Source organism: Anabrus simplex, chromosome 1 (genome assembly GCF_040414725.1).
Source record: "Anabrus simplex isolate iqAnaSimp1 chromosome 1, ASM4041472v1, whole genome shotgun sequence".
In the NCBI taxonomy this organism is placed as follows: domain Eukaryota; kingdom Metazoa; phylum Arthropoda; class Insecta; order Orthoptera; family Tettigoniidae; genus Anabrus; species Anabrus simplex.
Window position 1 is genome coordinate 642,868,035 of NC_090265.1, and position 6,179 is coordinate 642,874,213.

Sequence of the window (6,179 nt, forward strand, 5' to 3'; positions counted from 1 at the left end):
CATAGGTCAATGTGGGTACAAAGGTGGATTTGTAAACGGCTAACTTTGTGCCCTTTGAGATCTCCTTCGTGTTGAGGAAGTTTGTTCGGATGGCATTAAACAAGCGCCCTGCTGTTCCTATTCTTTCTGTTATTTCCTCCTCCATCCTCCCGTCTGAGCTGATGATTGAGCCAAGATACATGAACTTGGTGACTTGCTGTAATGGTTTACTATCGACCATCATACAGTGTCTCTCCTCATTCCTGCTGATAACCATAGTCTTTGTCTTGTCCGCATTCATCTCCATACCGTTTTCCTTAAGCTCTTCCACCCATACATTGATGTTGTGCTGTAGGTTTTATTCGCTGGAGGCAACGACAATCAGGTCATCAGCAAATGCCAGGTCAGAAAATCGTACTTGCCGCATGAGGTAATTTCTGATCGTCAATTTCTTGATTCTCTCATGACACAGCTTCATAATTTAGTCAGGGTACACGATGAAAAGAAGAGGGCTAAGACTGCAGCCTTGCCGGACTCCTTGTCTCGTAGTGAACTCTGCTGACCTCACATTTCCTGTCCGCACGTAATTCCGACAGTTCTTATACAGACTCGTGATTGAACTGCAAAGTGACTTGCTAACTCCATACTCCTTTAGGACTTTCCAGAGTTTGGACCTCGGGATTCTGTCAAATGCCTGTTTCAGGTCACTAAAGGCAGCATGAAGGGTCTTGTTTTTCTCCAGTAGCTTTGCATTGGCCATCCTAACAGTAAATATGAGATCTTGCGTGCTTTTATTTGGGCTGAAGCCACACTGGGCTTCTTCAAGTTTAGTCTCTACCTCCTTTCTTAATCTAGTCTCCACTCTCTACGATATTTGAGAAGACCTTCCCAGGCACTGATAAGAAGGATATGCCACGATGATTACTGCATTCTCGATTGTCTCCTTTCTTAAAGATGGGGATGATGACTGCTACCACCCAATTCCTAGGTACCTTTTTTGTTCTCCAGGCCTCCACCATAATCTTGACTAGAAAGTCTTCTGCTTTCTTTCCCAAGTTCGTAACCATTTCTGGGGCGTTTCCATCATGCCCGTGGACCTTCTCATTCTTGAGTTGTTTAATAGCCAACTGCACTTCATTTATCCTTAAGTCCTTCTTGTTCTCCTTCTCTCCCCGTCTCCTCTCTTTCCTCACTTGACCATTGGCTGTCTTCATTCTCATTTCCATTCAGTAATTCATTAAAATATTATTTCCATCTCTCCATTATTTCTTAATTTTTTTCCCTTCCTTATATTTTATAAACTTTAGAGGGCATTGTTTCTCCTCATGTTTTTCAGTGCTCTATAGAACAGCTTCTGGTTCTCTTTATAATTTTTCTCCATTCTTTGTCCGAATTCTTCCCAAGACTGTCTTTTCCCTATTTTCACTAGGTCTTTAACCTTTCTTCTTTGTTCCTTATACATCGCATGGTCCTCAGCATCCTTGCTTCTTAAGTATTTCTTCCATATTTCCTTTTTCTTTCTTACTTCTTCCTTGATGTCATCATTCCACCAGCTTGTCCTTTTCTTGTAATCCCCCACCTTTGTTGTCCCACATACTTTACTTGCCGCTTCTAATATTATCTTCTTGAACATGTTCCACTTTCCCTCCAGGTCCATTTCCTTGATCCTCTCCTCTATCCGCTGACACTCCCCCTCCACTTCCTGTGTGAACTGTTCCTGTACCTCCTTGTTCTCTTGTTCTTAGGCTGTTTCCTATTTACCTTTGCTGTTGTTTCCATTGTTGTTATCAAGAGAAAATGGTCACTTCCTATTTCGTAGCCACGGTATACTCGACAATCTGTCACCTTCTGGAGGTGATCTCTCTTCGCTAACACATAATCTATGATGGAGCGCTCATCTCGGCTGGGTTCCTCCCTCGTGTACATATGTATCATCTTATGTGGGAACATGGTGTTCACTGCGACGAGATTATTGGCAACGCAGAAATCAACAATACTCTTACAATTCTTGTTAACCACGTGTTCACCATGCCGGCCAACAGCTCCGCCACTTCCCTCTGGCTGGTTTCCGACTCTGCCGTTGAGATCTCCTAATACAATTATTTCCCCTCGAGTGTCATCCACCACATTCTGGAGCTCTTCGTGGAACCTATCCTTTTCCTCCTTTCTTACATCGTCGTTCACTCCGTAAACCACAATAAACGTCATCAGCTCTATCTCAGGATCTAATCGTATGCTGACCGTTAGAATCCTGACCGTGTGGAATTTCCATTCTTGAATCTTGTTTCAGAAGTTCTTGTGGACTAGTAGTGTTACTCCTGATTTGGCCCTTAGTCTGATGCTAACTCCACTATAAATGAATACATGATCGTTCACCATTGTATCCACCCCTTGACCTTTCCTTTTTGCCTCTGTCAGTGCCAGCACTACAAGTCTTGCTCTCTCGAATTCTGCCACTAGTTCATTCTCCTTTCCAGCTATTCCTCGTATGTTCCATGTTCCAAATCTCATAATCCTTTTTCCTCGCCACGTTGCCATCGGGTTCAGCAGTCCGGTATCTCTCTCGTTTCGACTTTTCATGGAAGTTATTTCGGGCATGTGAAATATGGGCCCACAGTGCCTATAGGGCAGTGAGGGGGCTGCCCTCTTTTGACCTCTGCCCTTTCATGCTGCGACTTCAGGACTGATGGTGTTCTCATTCCCTAATCCCTGAGACAAAGATTTTCTTCCTTCAGGACGTACAGCTGAAGGTCTGTCATTTAGTCTGGCCCGTCACCCTCGACCTTACCGGCAAGGGTGACACTGCCAGGAGCCGAAGCTCCCGCCGGCATCGCTCTTGGGATCACTGAGGCAAGCAAGCCTCCCCACCACGTCAAGGTACCAGACCATGAGGGATGATTTATTTATCCATTTATTTAATCATTAGATGGAGCCGATGGAGGGTCATTTAACACTAATAATATAACAAATTTAAATAAGTATAATAAGATAACAATAGGTATAAACAACAATATTAAATATCAATAGTAAATTGAAGAGCCCGGCGCAAAAACCAGACAGCTCCAAAATATAAAAATTTTCAGGAGATATAAAAAACTTCATGAAATAATTACACTGAAGAAAATGGAAATTGCAACACCAAGAAGGAGTGGTGCTACATTGCTGCAATTGAACGTGCAGGACGAGTGTTCGGTTGTGATTCGATTATTATACTTTCAAGTCACTCTGACCGCAAGTTTGGACAACAATCAATACAGGATGTGCCCACCACGAGCTGCAATACATTGATGAATTCGTCGAGGCATGGAGTCAATAAGGCTGTGGATCGCTTCCTGAGGAATTGTGGCCCATGCTTGCTGCACTGCACGGGTCAGTTGTTCCAGAGTTGTGGGCGGCTGAGGACGGTCGGCCAGTTGTCGACCCATCATGTCCCACACATGCCCAATAGGACTGAGGTCCGGGGATCTGGCGGGCTATTCTAAGGTTGTGATGTCGCGGAGAGCTTCACAGGAGATGCGTGCAGTGTGAGTCCGGGCATTGTCCTGTTGAAACATCCCATTAGCAATGTTCGCCATCATAGGGACAACCACTGGATTGAGTACCCTATCAACGTACTGTCGAGCTGTCATAGTGCCCTCAACAAGCACTAATTGTGATTTCACATTAAAGCCAATAGCTCCCCAGACCATAATGCTTGGTGTTGACCCTGTGTGCCTCTCGACAATAAGATCTGGGCGGCCCCTCTCCTCGGTACGTCGGTGCACACGATTGCGGCGATCACTGCGGGCAAGACAGAAAAGCGATTCATCACTAAAGACGACCCTATGCCATTCGTCGACCCACGTCGATCTTTCTCGACACCAGGCCAGCCTTACACGTCGCTGTTGTGGGGTCAATGGAACACCTTCTGCACGGACACGGACTAGTAAGCCAGCTGCACGCAGGCGATTACCAACTGTTTGTTGTGTAACGTGGGGTGCCACAGCTGCTCGAATTTGTGCTGCTGTTGCATGGGGTTCCATCCGGGCCATCCGAATGATGCGGCGATCCTCTCTCATAGTTGTCTGTCGCGCTGGGCCTGTGCCAGGTTCACGAGTGTGGGTACCTTCATTTGACCACTGCTGCCATACACGTTATACCGTAGATGCCTGTCGGCCAACACGTGCAGCGACAGTCCTTAGCGATAATCCAGCCTCACACAGCCCAATTATCCGAGCCCTCACAAACGGCGACAGTTGTTGATAGCGTGTTCTTCTCTGTCGTCGAGGCATGTTTGACGGGGAACACTTCACTGCACAGACTGCAAGTCAACTAGGCTACACCAGAGTCCGTATACTGGAGTTGATTCCTCCGCGACCAATCACGTGGGGAGACCTGTAGCAAAAATCCAATGGGTCTGAAACTTTGATCGTTTACATGCCTACATGGCATCGTTCCATATCTTGAAAATCAACACAAACGACCAATGCCTTCATGGTGTTGCAATTTACATTTTCTTAAGTGTATATGTTGAAAAAGTAAGGGTTATCTACGTACACTAGTCAGAATAAGAAGTCATATACATATTGAAGTGGAAATGATGTGGGTTGTATTACTTTTTTTTTTTTTTTGCTAGGGGCTTTACGTCGCACCGACACAGATAGGTCTTATGGCGACGATGGGATAGGAGAGGCCTAGGAGTTGGAAGGAAGCGGCCGTGGCCTTAATTAAGGTACAGCCCCAGCATTTGCCTGGTGTGAAAATGGGAAACCACGGAAAACCATCTTCAGGGCTGCCGATAGTGGGATTCGAACCTACTATCTCCCGGATGCAAGCTCACAGCCGCGCGCCTCTACGCGCGCGGCCAACTCGCCCGGTGGTTGTATTACTGGACTCCTCTCAATTTATTCACACAACCGCTGGAGCTGTCTTGTTTCATGCCCCCGTGAATTGTGTTTACTATGGAGAATTCAATAACCAGTACTATTTACCTGAGTTATCAATGTAAGATACTTTGTCATACAGCAGGCTTACTGTGAGAATAAATATCATTACAAAGCAAGGAAAAAAGATTCACAGGAAGTTTTGAAGATGATGTTGAAGTGAGTTGTGTAGTTCAAAAACAGTGTTCATCATACATCATGAACAATGAACTTGCGACTCGGCCTAAAAATGGACAAAATTCTCACATGGAGTAGGAATATCGAACAGGCCCTGCAACGAACATCAGCTCGCGTGGCTGCCCTAAAACCTCTGCTTCATAATAAATATATCTCTTCTACCATCAAGAGAAGTGTTTATCAAGCATGTATTAGGCCCATGCTGCTGTATGGGTGTGAGGCCTGGTGCTATATCCCGAAAACTCCCTTTTCAAAATTAGAAATATTCAAAACAAATTATTGCGGAAGATGATAAGAGCCCCCACCCTGAGATCTAACAGACGGACACGATGCGAGCTTCGCATTCCGACTCTTAGAACTCAGGTAAAAATGTTAGTTAAGATGACCAAGTGTAGAATCCTGCAAACCCAGTCAACCGTACCGGGCATCTTACTCCCCAAACTCGGCTCAAACATCGTTGCCGTTGGCTCACTTATGACCTGGTCTGAGTAATATTTCGGACTATTCCAAGTTGCACCATCTCTCTCTCTCTCTAAATAAAATCAAAATTTGACCCTGAAAGGGGCCGTTTGTTAAGAAGCTTGGCCTCCCCTCACCCACACTAAATAATAATTATTAATATTTTTCCAAATTATTAGCGAAGAGGGGGTTTCAGCTCTGACTGTGGGTAATTATCACCTCCACGACAGATTGTTTTGTCCCCCGCCAGTGTAGAAGAACAGAGATCTTCCGACTCATCGGGTATCCTTCGGAAACATGAGTAAAGGGGCACAATTTTCGCCCTGGGACTTACCATCTGCTCGCTCCCCACCTCCCAAAAAAAAAAAAAAAAAAAAAAAAAAAATCATGGAGTAAACCGAAACTGATGTAAACAAAGAACATCGTGTATCCATCCGCGGTCTTCACGTTGATTGGAGAACGGCCGGGCTACTTCCCAGCACATGGCAAGAGCCACGTGTGCTTGTCCAGGAGCTGTCATTACGTCACCTGATTGCCGTGATTACACCAGACTGTTGCCGGATGCTACTGATATCATCAAGTAGATAAAATGCAATGATGATATGAATTACGAAGCATATTATATTCTTGTACGCGAGGAAT